Raw genomic sequence first — 15680 nt, 5'->3', positions numbered from 1 at the left:
GGTCATAAAAGATATCAAATGAGTATTGATTGAGATGACTATTCTCAACAAATGAAGATAAGAGGAGCTTGAACACAGTCTTTGAATACAGCTCCTCAATCAAATTCATTTGAGAGTCTGTCTCGACAATTCCTTTAAGGGTTTGTCTCACCATTCCGCTGAGAATCTTTCTCATCATTTCATTGAGAATTTACCTCATTATCCCCGGCAGAATTTCTACTCGCAATTGAAGTTTTCTCCCTGAGAGCATCCACCCTGAGTGAAGAACCATTTTCTCCCTGAGAGTATCCACCCCGAGTGAAGAAACCAAATTCTCCCTGAAAGTATCCACCCCGAGTGAAGAACCCAAATTTTTCCTAAAAGCATTCGCTCCAAGCGTAAAATCAAAATCAATTTGTTTCTTTGAAAAGTTTTCGCTCCAAGCATAAAATCAATTCATCTCTTTGAAAAGTAGTTCGCTCCAAGCGTAGAACCCAAATTTTTCCTGAAAGCTTTCGCTCCAAGCGTAAAATCAAAATCAATTTGTTTCTTTGAAAAGTTTTCGCTCCAAGCGTAAAATCAATTCATCTCTTTGAAAAGCAGTTCACTCCAAGCGTAGAACCCAAATTTTTCCAGAAAGCTATCGCTGCAAGCGTAGAATCAATTTGTCTCTTTGAAAAGCATTTGCTCCAAGTGTAAAATCAATTTTGTCTCTTTGAAACCAGGTTTTCGCTCGAAGCGTAGAACCAAAATTCTTTTTGAAAAACAGTTCGCTCCAAGCGTAGAACCCAGTTTCTCTTGAGAGTTTTCGTCCTGAACGTAAAATCTAATTTGTCCTTGATAGTGTTCGCCCCGAGCGTAGAAAAAGCCAAAATCTCTTTGAAAACATCAAGCAAGCAACCGAAAACCCATTCCATTGAAGACCCATGAGGCATCTCTTCCATCTAAAACCCCTGAAAAATCCATTCCATATCACAACCCCTGAGGTATCAGATCCTTCCAAAAGTCCAATATTTGCAAAATCACCTCCTTCATTCTTCTTTCTCTCCAATCAATTTTGGGCCAGTCAAAATGTGTTGTCTGTTCAGCTTTGACGTTCGCGCGACAAGCACGCTCTGCCAAAGAGGGGCATCTGTAGACACCCCATTTTGACTAAGCCCTAAACCCTCCTGGCTCGTGCCAAATCCATCCGAATCTCAGCATTAGGGTCTCAAACTTCGCCCTAGGCTGGATTAGGGTCTCTTCTAACCCCTTGCAGAATTTCATCGAGATCAGGACTCGTTTGCCCAGCAATCGGGTTGAGAGGGTGTGTGTAGTGTAAATAGGGGGTGGCCCACTAGGTTTTTCATTTTACCCTAAAAACTTTGTATTTTAGGAAAAATTCAAGTTATCCAAAGACCACAAATACCCTTGAATACATTTTCAGAAGCCTTAGGATCTCAGAATTGTCTCGGCAAAATTTCAGAAAAATCCACCAAGAAAATTCGAAAAAAACAAGTGGAGTTAGTGCAGTTATCAAGCGTGGGGAGAGTGCATTAGCCAGCTGGGGTCGCGCATGTGTGCGCTCATCAACTTAGAGTGCCGATATCAGTTTTTCGGTTTGCCTATAAATAGCAAATTTTGCTCATTTTTCAAGGATCGGATTTTTCCCAAATTAACGAGAATTAGAGAAGAGAGAGAACGAGAGCTTTCCCCAAATCCCAAACCTTTATTCCCATTTCTTTCTCTCCGATCAATCTCCGGTTTAGTTCCGGCCAGATCTTGATCGTGAGATTTTTATTGTTCTTCCTTTTATTCTTCTTTAGATTTGCTGATTTCTCTGTGTATTCACTTTAGAAACCCTAGTTTTTCACAAAAACCTTAGATCTGTTCATCTCATACCTTAGATCTACTTTAGATCCGATCGTTTTGTTGCAGATCTTGTCATTTTTTCTTCATTTTCTTCCCTCAGATCTTTATTTCTTTTCAGATCAACCATTTCGTTCCTTTTTCAAACCCTAACATTCTTAAAAAAAAACTAGATCTGCTCTGTTATGATGCGATTCGGTTCATTTTCTTTATTTAGATCATAGGAATTTCAGATCTGAAATCGTTAGCCTCATAACAGCAGCGGGTGGCTCGTCTTCTTCATTCTCTTCTATTAAAGAAGAAAAGATTCATAAGATTTGCTAATTTCAGCAGATTTAAAGCTCAGAGTTCAGATTCAAAAAAAAAAAAAAAAAAAAAGAAGAAGAAGAAGAAGAAACACAGATTTTATTGTTTTAGTTCCGGCAACTCTTCTTTTCTGACAAGCTCTGGTCAAGCCTCGGCGAGCTCAAGACAATCTCCTTCTTCTCAGGTTAGTATATTTGTGTGTTTACTTCTTTTTAATATGTGTAAAAATCATTGTTAATTTATTTATTTTTTTACTTGTGTATCTTAGAAATTCTTTCTAGTCCACATTTTGTTAACCGAATTTAAGATCTACAATTTTTTTTTCGGCTTAGATTTGTATTTTCGTTGCACAAATTTGAAGTTTAAGGGGGTTTTGATGCCTTTGATCATCTTATTTAGTTGATTTTAGTTAGAGATCTAGGCTTTGGTTAGAAGGATCAAAGTTCCTAATTAATTTCGTGATTTGCATATATTTGTGATAGGAACCGTATTCTTTTAAATTGAGTTTTGGAAGATCTGAACTTTCGATCGACTCTATGATTTTATCATCTTATATGTACTTTCGACAGAAGATCTATGCTTCGATTTGATTTTTTTTTTTAGAGAAATTTTAGCTCATTATTGATCTTGTAAGTTCTGTTATATTATTATAGGATTTTTTATTTTTATTTTTTATCTTCACTATAAGTCCCTTTATATGTTTAAATTGTTCTTGTAGAAATTCTGTGAATTCATGTATCCCTATTCATTTGGATTTACCTTCTTGGTTTTGAGGGTTTTAAATTAGGTTAATAGTATTTTCCTCTCTTTTCCATCTACTCTTTAGTCTTTTAGGAATAAAAAATTTTCACATTGAATTTAACAAAGAAATTATTCCTTTTAGTTTACCTTGATGTTTATAGACTAGGTTTCATTTCAACCGGTTTTGATTAATGTTTGTAACGATAAATTCTACAAGTCTGTTCTGTTTTCTTTATATTTTGTTTGGAGTTTATTATGCATATTTTTTATTCAAGCTGTGCTGAAGATTCGAGCTGTGTTGTAGATCACTGAATAGGTGTTAAAAATGATGCATAATTTATAAGCTCCATATTAGAGAAATGTGTTAGAGGTTACCTCTTTGTGTTAATACCATTAGACTCTGCATTTGCAACCAACACCTTTACCTTGACCTTCATTTTCACCCTAACAGGCCTCATTTAGATCATTTTTCTTGTGGCCTCACAATGCCCTAAATTATTCTCTCGATACCATTTCTATCTTGTTTCCCCTAACAGACCATATTTTATTAAGCCAAAGCTCACAGCCCCCATGCTCCATTTGTATATGGACAGCCCCTATCCCATTTGTATACGAACAGCCCTCACACCTTGATAATTAAACCAACTGTTTTATTTTCTCCTTTTGTTGTATGCTCTGTTTCAGCTAGGATTTTTTTTTAGAGTTCGACCCTGTGTACAGTACATTGTCGGCTGTTTTCGGATCATTTCTGGTCAGAGTTGGCCAAAGCCGTACAAAGGAAAGTTGCTTCATATAAAATTTCTCAAACTTTTCTTGTTGTGCAAATTTTTACCAGAACCGCTGTTTTGATTGTCAAAATCCCTTTGTAAGATTTCAGCTGTTTCGAAAAAATTGCCATGCTGTACACAGTACATTGTCGGCAGTTTTCAGATCATTTATGGTCAGAATTGGCCAGAGCCGTAGAAAGGAAAGTTGTTCCTTACAAATTTTCTTAAAACTTTCTTATTGTGCAATTTCTTCAGAAACAACATTTTGGGTGTCAAAATTGAGTGTAAACTTTCAGCCAAACACCTAATGTGCTTTTTAATGGCGATAACCTAGAGATGATCATTTTCTAACCACTTCTGGCTGGAGTTGGCCGAAGTGGTCAAAAGATAAAATGTCACTAATCATGAGATCTACAACTTTGATAATTGTGAGTTTTGATGGTTTTGATGTCTAGATGGTCAAATTTTCCTCAGAAAATCACATTTTCTACACCTTATGTCATTAATATGATATGGTTTGCTTTTTGTTTTTGTTTTGATTCTAAATCATTTCTAATGATTATTTTGGATATGTAAGCATACTAGCAAGTTATAAATCATGTATTAGTAAATTTCCATAACTTGTTTTACATTTTGATGCGTTTTAGTAAAAATTGGGGGTTTGGTTGTGCTTTAACAATGCCTTGTTAAACTTGATACTGATATGCGAACAAGTGATCTACTAATGATTTGAATCTTAATTAAACATATTGGAAATCTGTAAAAGATGTTGGAAAATGGTTAATTAAAAAAATGTTAAGGAGCTATGATAGAGACTTGCACTTGAACTAAAAGAACTTAGCATTCCTAGACATTTAAGCTCTCAAAATTCTTCAAATCATTTCCAAATGCATTTCCATGCTTTCCAAATTCTTTGGATTCTTTTTCTATGGCAAACTAAACCTTTTTCTTTTCATTTGAACATATCATTTGCAAATAATTGTCTTGCCTTGCATTCTCTTGCACTTAAAATTCCCTTCTTTGAGAAATATCTCCTTAAGGGTATTCATCATCATGTCTTGATTTCATTAGGGGACTTGATCAGTCCAAGTAGCACTCTCCTCTTTACTTAAAAGACTTGCCCAGTCTTTTAGGTTTGTATTCCTTGTACATTAGGAGCCTTATCTTTGCAAGGGCGATGAAGGCGATAGCCCAAGCCCATTATTAGAGGACTTACATAGTCTGAATAGCGCTCCCCTTTTCATTTTAGGCTTATCCAGCCTTAATAAGTCTTAGAATTTTCCCTCTCACACCTTAATAGTGGTAGCCATTTCCATTTTGATATTAACAGCCTTATTTCACCCTGACAATAGCAAATATCATATTTTTAGATTTAGTTATATTTCGCTGCTTACATATATTAAATAAATGCCTCTTTTAATTTATACTTTGTATAGATTAGAAATATCATTAGAAAAATTTGTGTAAAATATTGAGAATTTATTACTTTTCTTTTATACTAAGCTTTGAGTTAGGGTTCGAAGACGGTAATAAATGGATTGTTCAGGTGAGATTATCTCAAAGCTTATTATACTCATTCCTTATTATTTAAATGAATTGTTAATAGGAAGAAGGAGATCAGATAACTACTCTATTCGAATCATCGACATGAGTACTGTCTGATCTCAAGGCGGGATTAGAAATATTATCATGTGTATTTGATATCAGATGATTACTTTGGCATCATCTGATTTCATTGGAGTCCCCGTATTGGGGTTTGTGGTTGGTTTTCAAGTGTTTGATATTGTTTTTACTTTATTAGGCTATCCAGCGGCTGGTCTGGACTAATTAATGTTATTTATCATTTTATGATTGCTATTAGATTGTATATTCTTCTTTGCTTGGCACTTGATTTATTTTTAGAATAAAATTTGCGATTATCTGGTAGCATTTTCTTCTCTTTTTGATAGACTAACACAGTCTTATAGATTTCTGTTAAAATTCTTTAGATATTAGAATTCCCTCTCGTTGCAAGGGCGATGAAGGCGCTAGCCTAAGCCCATCCTTAGGGGACTCGCTCAGTCCAAGTAGCATTCCCTTCTTTGCTTAAAAGACTTGTCCAAGTCTTTATGGTGTGTATCCCCTAGAAATTAGAAATCCATTCATTGCAAGGGCAATGAAAGAGTTCTCTAGAGCCCTCTCAGGGAGACAGGCTATGTCTCAGACAGAGAAAGTTGTATCCTTTAGAGACAAGCTTTGTCTCATTAGTGAGTCCATCCTTAGGAGACATGCCATGTCTCGTCAGCACCTCTCTTGGAGTTCATCGTTGTGTTTAGGAGTCTCACCCAATCTCATTCTCTTGCTAAACCCCCTCTTTGTGCGTCTTTTGGTTTTGGGAGAACACCTTACTCGGCTTGGCATCATACCCCGACCCTTATGGGTATTGGGTTGCACATTTGTTGCACCCTAGGGCTAGGTAGCTGTCCGGCCCGGCTGGGTGTTTTACCTTTGCCAAATATGCACAAGGTCTCTTTTTCCTTGTTAACATTTTTCTCTATCCTACCTATGTGTCTAATAGACTTACTCATTCTCATTCTTTTACTAAACCTCCTCTTTGTGCATCATTTGGTTTTGGGAGAACATCCTACTCGGCTTGGCAACATACCCCTTACCCTTATGGGTATTGGGTTGCACATTTGTTGCACCCTAGGGCTAGGTAGCTGTCCGGCCCTGCTGGTTGTTTTACCTTTGCCAAATATGCACAAGGTTTCTTTTTCCTTATTACTTGTTGAGCTTTATCTTAGTTTGATAGTTCACTAGCCTAGGAATCCGTCCTTAGTCTAGAGAGTCAGTCCTCTTGTTCAGGAATCAAATTCTATCATCATAGGGGTTAGGATTTTATCCAACCTTTCATCAGATCATGTTCTTCTATCCTCTCTTGCAAGGTATAGGATGCTGTCCAACCCTTGCAGAGTCGTGTTTTTGTCTTTTTCCCCCGCAAAGCATAAGATGCTGTCCAACCTTTGCGGGATATCGGGAGTCTGTCCTCCCCTTATGATGATAGGATTTGTCCCCCTTGAGTCAAAAACATTTAAAAACAACAAAAACATCTGAAAAACCAAAAATCTCAAAAATCTTGAGTCATTAGGAGTAGTTAGGAAATCTGTTCCGAACTACGTTGGCTTGATCCTCTTCCACGAGGTACGTAGTGCAGCTTGGGATCCACGTCCCAGGTCCAGCCAAACCTTTAAAAATAAACATTTCGAACCTTCAAAAATACAAAACTTCTTCAAAACCTTTTCAAAAAGATCTTCCCATAGAGTTAGGAGTCCGTCCTAGTTTGTTTGGGGTGTTTTAGAGTTAGGAGTCTGTCCTGATTTGTATTGATATGGTGTGTCCTGTCGTGTGAGTGTCCCTAGAGTTAGGAGGCCTCAAGTCGATCGGTTAGACATTTAGTCGAACCGATGGCTAGACTAGGAAGCATATAGTTAACCCATGGTTTTCCTTAGGTTGCACAGCCTAGTTACACATAGGATGTAGGACCCACCTGCATTAGCTTAAGGCTAATCAACTTACATTAGTTAGGGCATATAGAGAGTCCTGAAAATTACAACTCACTTGAATTTAAGCAATCATACAAAAAGCTTTAAAAATCAGTTGAGTCTAGTGGATCGAGTCTAGGATAGCAGTTCTAGATGGTTAGGCATAGTAGTTTGGAATAGGGCATCGAACTATGTTGACTCCGATTCTTCCCGAGGCCGGGATACGTAGAGCAGCTGGGATGGATGGCCATCTTGGTCCGAGTCAGGTCACATTAGAGTTATGACTCATTTTGTCCAGTCATGTATAGAATTGAATTGTGTTGTGTGTTTTGCCGTGTTTTCTTACTTTCATGTACAGATCCTATACTTTTAACTGTAGCATGCATGTGTTTGCATACCAGAACTTAGACACCCATTAGGCATGTCACTTATAACCTAGTTTTGCTTAGGTGACACATCTTTCATTTATTTTGTGTATGTGTTTATTATTCATCTCCGAGACATGCATGATTAGATAGACGTCTTCTTGGAGATATTCGTTCCCATTTCATATGACTTTCGCCCAAAACTCTTCAAAATTATTAAATAAATGGCATAAGAGACCAGGTGTTTGCACTTGGGCGGATGAGGTGCTCTTTCGACCTTCCGAATTCGTAACCAGGCACGAACCCTCTTTTTATAATCTCTGGTTATCCGTTGCAACAGAGCATAGTATGGGATCCTTGGCCCACTTCCTTGGATGGCGACTCTTCTTTGTTTAAGGTACGCCTCGAATCTGGGCTAGTCCCCGAATCGAGAGGTATCTCACCTTTTATATCGCCACTCATGCTGTGAGAGGCACTTCTTTCGAGAGTTCCTTGGTAGAGCTCTCCATTCACGTGGATGATCATGAGACTGTTCGCGCGTGGGGCCCGTCCCCACCGTCTCTCTCGGATCGGGGTCCACAGCGGCTATATGGTTCTGATGAAAGGAGAGAAGTGTGGCAGATTATATTGTCTGGTTGGGGACACAGTAACTAGTGTTCCCAAGATCTCGATGGTTAGTTGTAAACGTAGTGGTAGTGCAGGCACGAGTAGGGTCTCTTTTGCAGTTGGTGCAGAGACATGTTTCCAGGTTGCAGACGATTGTGAGAGGATGACAGTACCTGCGTTGGGGAGGATAGATCGAGATCCCTCTCCAAGGTTGACTAGGTGAGTCAACGGATTGGCAGCTACACATGTGCATTGGTCGTGTTGATCGAATCGGAACGAGTCAGAACTAGGATGATTCGAGGGTGTGTAGCTCGTACTTCAGAAGGCCAATGGTGGTTTGCTGCGAAAGCGGACCGGTGACGACATCAACGGACAATCTTCAGATGGCTGGGAAATAAGCCAAGGTGGAGATTGTTGGGAAAGTTGCCTTATTTCCCACCCATCGTGGGTTACTGGGTGGTAAGGCAAGATGCATAGAATAGAAATTGCCTTTTGGGTTTTTTAGAAAACCCTAGTATTGAGAGAACGAGTTTTTCTCTCTTAGGGTGTGGCAAGAGAGTGTTGGGGTGTGTCGGCTGCCTCAAGAGGGAGAGAAAAAGAGAGAGAAAGAGAAGTGGAGGAAAATAGAGAAGGAGAAGAAGAAAAGGGTTTATTCTTTGAGTTTCTTCTTGGGCTCTTCTTGGGATTTCTTCTAGGGTTGTCTCTTGGGATTTTCTCTTGTGGGTTTCTCTTGGGTTACTCTTGTACGGTCTTGGGTTTGAGAGAGCAAGGAAAGGGTTGCGGGTTTGAGATTAATCCATTGTAATCCTTTAATTTTGTTTTGCTCATAGTGGAAGATAGTGTTTCTCGCCCGTGGAGTAGGCTTTGACGAACCACGTAAAATCTTGGTGTTCATCTCGTGGCTTGCTTGTGTTTATTTTACTTTTCCATTTAATTTGTGCTCGAACGGATCGGATTTGCCCGGCGGATTTTTCTCAACAATATGAATCAGAACCTCAAAACCCTATAAATATGTTAAATTTAAACCCAAAACCCAGAATATGTAAAATCAAAACCCAAAACCCTATAAAATCAAAACCCAAAACCCCAAATCTGTAAAATCCAAACCCAAAACTCTACCTAAATATGAATAAGAAGCTTTTAAAACAAACACCACAACCCAAAATTTGAAAAAGATAAGAAAATGGAAGAAAAAGAACAAGTCAAAGAGAGATGTAGAGAGAGAGAGAGAGCAAGGGAGAGAGTTATTACCGACGTTGGGAGGCACTGGTGAGCGACGAGGAATCTGATGAGGTAGGCGTCCCCGAGTTTGGGTTGGGAAGTGCTAGGGCAGAGAAGAGAGAGATATGGCATTAAAAAAAAACAGGTCTCTCGGTGTTGTCGATTAAAACTCGCAGAAGCTAATCCATTTCCGTTGCCAACTATCAGAAACTTTAGGCCCATTTCGGAAACTTTAGGCGGAAAAAGTCACGGAAACCTATTTTGCACGTATTTATTTAACTTTTACACGTCAACTTGTGGACCCGCGATCTCGAGGCTGCCCGAGGGCTTCTTGATCTCCACACGATGGAGAGCTCTGCCAAGGCTCTCTAAAAAATATAGCGCCTTCTCAGCATGAGTCATGGCGAATGTGATACCTCTTGATTCGCGGACACGAGTAAATATTTGTTGCAATCGATTACTTCACCATGTGGATTGAAGCTCAGTTATACAACTCAATATTCTCAGCATCAGTTGCGAAGTTCATCAGGGCCAACATCATTTGCAGATATGGTGTTCCACATGAACTAATATCATATTTTTTTCCCACTTCAAGAAGGAGGTAGCCTGATTATGCAAAGAATTCAAGATCGAACACCATAAGTCGTCGCCATATCGGCTGCAGACTAATGGCGTTGTGAAGCAGCCAACAAGAACATCAAGAAGATCCTTCGTAAAATGACCAGGGTTTTTCGAGATTGGTCGAACAAGTTACCATTTTCACTTTGGGCATATAGAACATCAGTTCGGACCTCTACAGGAGCTACTCCGTACTAACTTGCGTATGGTATGGAAGTTGTACTGCCAATTGAGCTGAAAATCCCTTCACTTAGGATTATGATGGAAAGCAATCTACCAGAATCTGAATGGGCCCGTATCCGTCATCAAGAGTTGTGCATGATGGATGAGAGAAGACTAAACATGTCGTATCGTGTACAAGGTTGTCAATGTAGAATAGAGAAAGCTTTTAACAAAAAGGTTCGAGTAAGAGATCTCAGAGAGAGGGATACGCTGCTTAGTAAATGCCGAGCCCCAACCTTCGATCCCAGGGGAAAATTTATACCTAACTGGTCTGTCTCCTACATCATTGACGAAATCCTGTCCGGAAAAGTCGTCAGGCTTCTTGATCAAAATGGAGATAAAATATCAGAACCTACTAATCTTGATCAACTCAAAAGGTATTACGCTTGAATATATGAGGCCATCATTGGCCGATCAGAGCCTAAGTGACTCACCTAAACAAAATCCAAAACTCTTTTTGAAAACACTTTTAAAAGGCCTCGAACTACGCGGACCTGATCCCAATCTCTTTGAAGTACGTAGGCAGCCTGCCGAACCCAGGTTCGGTCACACATTGTAAAACAAACAAAAATCCTTCGCTTTAACCTATTCAACCCATTTCCCCACAGAACCTCGAACTACACGGACCTGATTACAACCTCTTTGGGCTACTTAGACAGCTTGGTAAATCCAGGTTTTGTCACATTTGGTAAAACAACCCAAAGTCCTAAAAAACCTACCATGAAGTCCTACGTGTAGGACAAAAGAAGAGAAACAAAGAAAAACAAGAAGGTTTGAAGACCCGCTAGGTCGAAAACCTGAAAGGGCGACATAGGCAAACTTTAGGGTCATTGCGCACTTAGAAATGAAAACCTAAAAGGGCGTTTCTAGCAAAACTTAGGGCAGAAACGGTCCGCTAAGTCAAAAACCTGTAAAAGGCGGCTTAGTGGTTGGCAAGGCATGCCTTCGGAAAAACCAGATGAGGTACTCTTTGATCTAAAACAAAATGCATTAAAACTCTAAACAGTAAGGTGCATTTGCATCATGATTGAAAAACCAGGGGCAGAGAACATTGCCCGTGTATAAATACATCCAAACTCATCTACTAAAGGTTTGACTTACCCAAAATAAATTGAAAGCATTTGTTTCAGTAAGAGTGAAGATTTCTCTCAGTTTCTAACCCTACAAAGGAGTTCCGAACAATCCTTCTCTAGCAAGGCCATTCCCCAACGAAGATAATCATACGTTGAAAGAGAAGACAAAGCAGGTCTTCCCTCGATCAAAAGAAGTCAGAATGCAGCTCAGTACATAGTATACAGAAGAAGAGTGTTCAGAAAAATGTAACCCCATATCAGGGATGATCAGAATGTACCCTCTCTTCATTGCAATAAAATTGCCCATTTGTTTCATACCTAGTGCTAATTTTTCTCTTCCCTATGGGAATATATACATTAGGGGCATTTGTAGACACCCCATTTTCCAGGTTCATACTGATAATAGCTTTTTTTGGCGCAATGATGATTCCAATGATGAATCCATGTTAGGGGACTTATGCTTACCCTTGTGGTATGGTGTCTTCGACATGAGGACTGAAGAGTCTTGGCATTTCCTGGACAATAGAACTGTGATCTATTATAGATATAAAGAGTGAGAAGAATTCTTACACAAAAACCTTTGCTTTATCTCAAATATCACCCAAACACAACATAAAGTTTGACCCAATCAGTTTGCAACCATAGCAAAAAGTGCATGATTTTTTAAGGATTGTGATGGTAGTGGGAGTGAGCGGCCTCGAAGTTCAGTGGTGAGTAAGGACATCTGCACTGAAATGATAATTACAGACCCTATGAAGAAAGGGCTTCCATTTTGTAGATCGTGTAGTATGTGACTACTTAGTTCATTTGTTGTTCGATCTTGATACTAAGACACCACTTATTTATTATTATTCGAACTATGGGTTTCTTGATTCTTATCCTTGTCTTACATTAAAGTACGGATATAAAGTTATTGTGAATGATAGTTTGTACATGAGGAAAAAAATTTGGACCAGAATAGGTATTTACTAGCCCATTTATAAGGAACACATCACATAAAGTGCTTGTTAGAAGAATCAATGTCATTGTAATGCGTGGAACATAATGCTTTATTTATGCACTTGAAACATTTTACATGAACCTAAGGTATTCCCTTAAAGGATCGGACCAAGATATTCTCTTAAAGGATTGGACTGAGGGATTATTTATGATCATGAATTACAATTGTTTCGAAGCGCCCAAAATCCAAGAGTGTTTTCCAAAACCTAAGAGTGTCAATATGGACCAAGTCTGAGAATGCTAGAAATGTCTACATAGGGTGGCAAACATTGTCCTGTTAGTTAATTGGGTGTTAGTGATTTCTAAACTAGGGTTTTAATGCAATTAAGGTCAATCCTTCTTAAGGTTTATAATTAGAAAGAGTAGTGGTGCACGGGGAGACCTAACCCTAATCCCTAATTATAAATATGGGTGTTTGACTGTTTGCTTAATGGGATCAAGACATTAAGCTATATATATATATATGAGAGAACTATTGGTGCGCTTAAGTTGTTATAACGCCTCCCATTCATTTAAATGTTTGGGTCCCACTGGGTCCTGCTTAAGTGCACCAATGGGAGGCGTTATAACAACTTAAGCGCACCAAAAAAATGGTGCGCTTAAGCTTACCAACAGTTTTCTCTCTCTCTCTCTCTCTCTCTCTCTCTCTCTCTCTCTATATATATATATATATATATATATATATATATATATATAAAGCTGAATGTGGTACGCTGTGGTGGTGCCACGTGTCACCCCCTCTACATACCGCATTCAACATCGAGAAAATTAAAATCACTTTATAACATCCAGAAAATTAAAAACGCTTTATAATTAAATAAATAACTAAAATTGGAAAAACGTGTTAGTCTTTTCATATTCTCTAAAATTGGAAAAACGTGTATATCTATCTATAAACTCTAATAACTAAAATTGGAATAAGAAAAGAGATTTGCTAGCTAAAATTTTGGTAACTCACAGCATCCACGCAGAATGTAAAAAGTCGGAATTCCATAAGTCTTTATACGTCTATCCCAAACGTTATCTTTTCCTTGGATTTCACGATTTTCTATTTTCATTTCCGTGGAAAAAGCAACCATGTTTAGGTTTCCCCTATATAGAAGAGTCCATTTATTCTGAAAAGTCTCCTTATTCATCTCTCTCTCTCTCTCTCTCTCTCTCTCTCTCTCCCCCCCCCCCCTACAGAAGAGTCATTTTTTCCTCAAAAGTCTCTTATTCCTCTCTCTCTCTCTGAGCCACTCCAATAGGTGTATTTCTTCCAACATTGTCACCTGCATCATCATCCGAAATCTGGTTGGAAACACGTCGTTGTTCGTGGTGATCCCGATCAACATGGCTGTTGGAAAAACCAGGATATCTAGCTTATTAAATTTCTCTCTCTTCTTTCATCTTCCATAGCAAAGGTAACAACGGTTCATACTCAATAGTTTCGTTTAAAACGGGTATTTGTATACCATAAAGGAATGTCGGGATAGGTAACATGATCAAAGATTTAAAATAAAGATTCTTTTGGGGTTTCTTTCAAAATGGGTATTGCGGTTATCTTTTTGAATTTTTTTGCTATTGCCTTTTTATTTGTAGCGCTGTGATTCGGTTTGGATCTCTCACGTATGATTTCTTCCTACAGAGTGCAGAGAAGCCATACAACTTTGCCCTTTTAAATACAAGATAATTTTCCTTTCTAATCCCATCTGAGATATGATTTTGTTTTTGTTTTTGTGAGTTATTCTCTTGAACTTTTAACTGGGATCTTTCATTGATTTCAGAACCGTTATTCAATAGATTAACTGGCATCTCTCTCACGCTCTATACTGAATAAAATAAAACAATATAACAGTAGACCTACCTCATGTTGTTTTGATGGGGTAGCCCCACTATCTCCACCCAAGCCCATGAATGTGGTCGGGCCCACTAATTTACACCACATGTTTTGATTTGATGGGCAATTAACTCGGTTAAGATTTCTAAAGAATCTAAGATTTTTTATTGCTCAAATTTCTCTCTTAACGATCCACTTTTTTTTTTTCATGATGTTTTGCACACGTCATGAGTTAGGTAAAGGAAACGGCCTCTTATTTAAATAATGGAGTTTTTATATAGTAAGATAAAAAGGTGAACAGTGGGGCAACACACTTGGATTAGGGACGTGGAGGTTTTATATGGTGTAAGCCCATGAAGTACAATTTTTTAAAAAAAAAATTACAGTACGGCTTACACCATAGGACGATCCAAACTGTCCGTTTTATGTGCCATACAATATTCCCCCAAAAATTATTTCGCTAGGATGATCCTAGCCTTCTGATCTTTAGAGTAATTGCATATTTTGTAAAACTCTATAGATCCGAGGGTTGGGAGCATCATATGGAAAAGTGATTGTTTTTATGATAACTTATATGGTGGACGCGGTGCATGCACGTGTGGCCCAAAATACATTGCCACCCACATTTTTTTGGATGATCGAAACAATTTATTTGTTGGACCCTGATGTAAAAAGGGTGTGCCCAAAAATTCTTCTCCATAGGAGGATACTAATTGTTTGATTTGTGGACGTTTAAAATGGACGGTTTATAATCCGCATTTGTGGTGGGCTTTAAGTTACGCTACGGCTCTACCATTATTTGAGAGTAATCTAATATCCCGTTTTCCTCTAATTGTTTCAAATATTTTTTCAATAAAAAAAATATTTTTGCTACTAATGTCCTCTAAATCCCGTTCTCCTTCCCTTTTGTTTTCAAATTTCTTGCAAATTCCCCCTTGACTGAAATGAAAAAAAAAGGATGCATCAAAAATTAAATAAATGTCAAAATAAAAAAGTTTCATTTAATTTTTCATTTGCCGCCCCGTGCATCGCACGGGTCTACAACTAGTATATATATATATATATATATATATATATATATATATATATATATATAGAGAGAGAGAGAGAGAGAGAGAGAGAGAGAGAGTACAGTTTTCTCTAGGCGGTCCGTGATCTACTAGGCCAAGATCAAGATACAATTTAACTGAGCATCAAGACTCGGTTAGATTGCAAGATCCTTTTGGTAATCAATGAACCATATTCATCAAGAGTAACTTCAACGATCGAACTGCGTGAATCACAAAACATCACCATATAATTATCATAATAGGAGGTATGATCGTTTTCACATTGAGTTTTGATTACTAAAATCTACGGTGTGATTCTAAAATCTTGTTGGATAATTTTTTTATACAAGTCCCATCCAAAATATAGTCAGATCCATAGAATCCCCAAAGCCATATGGATCCACTAACACGTCAGGCCAATTCTTCATGTTCGAAAAGCATAGTTACTAAATTATCAAGGTAGCTCGAAAATATGTTTTTGGTTCTATGAGAGGGAGCCCAAGCAGTGATTATAGTTCTTAAACCCATAACCAACACATTGTGATC

The sequence above is a fragment of the Tasmannia lanceolata genome, unplaced genomic scaffold (assembly GCF_043159265.1).
Source record: "Tasmannia lanceolata isolate RefF3 unplaced genomic scaffold, GAP_Taslan_0.1 ptg000012l, whole genome shotgun sequence".
Lineage (NCBI taxonomy): Eukaryota > Viridiplantae > Streptophyta > Magnoliopsida > Canellales > Winteraceae > Tasmannia > Tasmannia lanceolata.
This window is presented reverse-complemented; position numbering follows the sequence as displayed.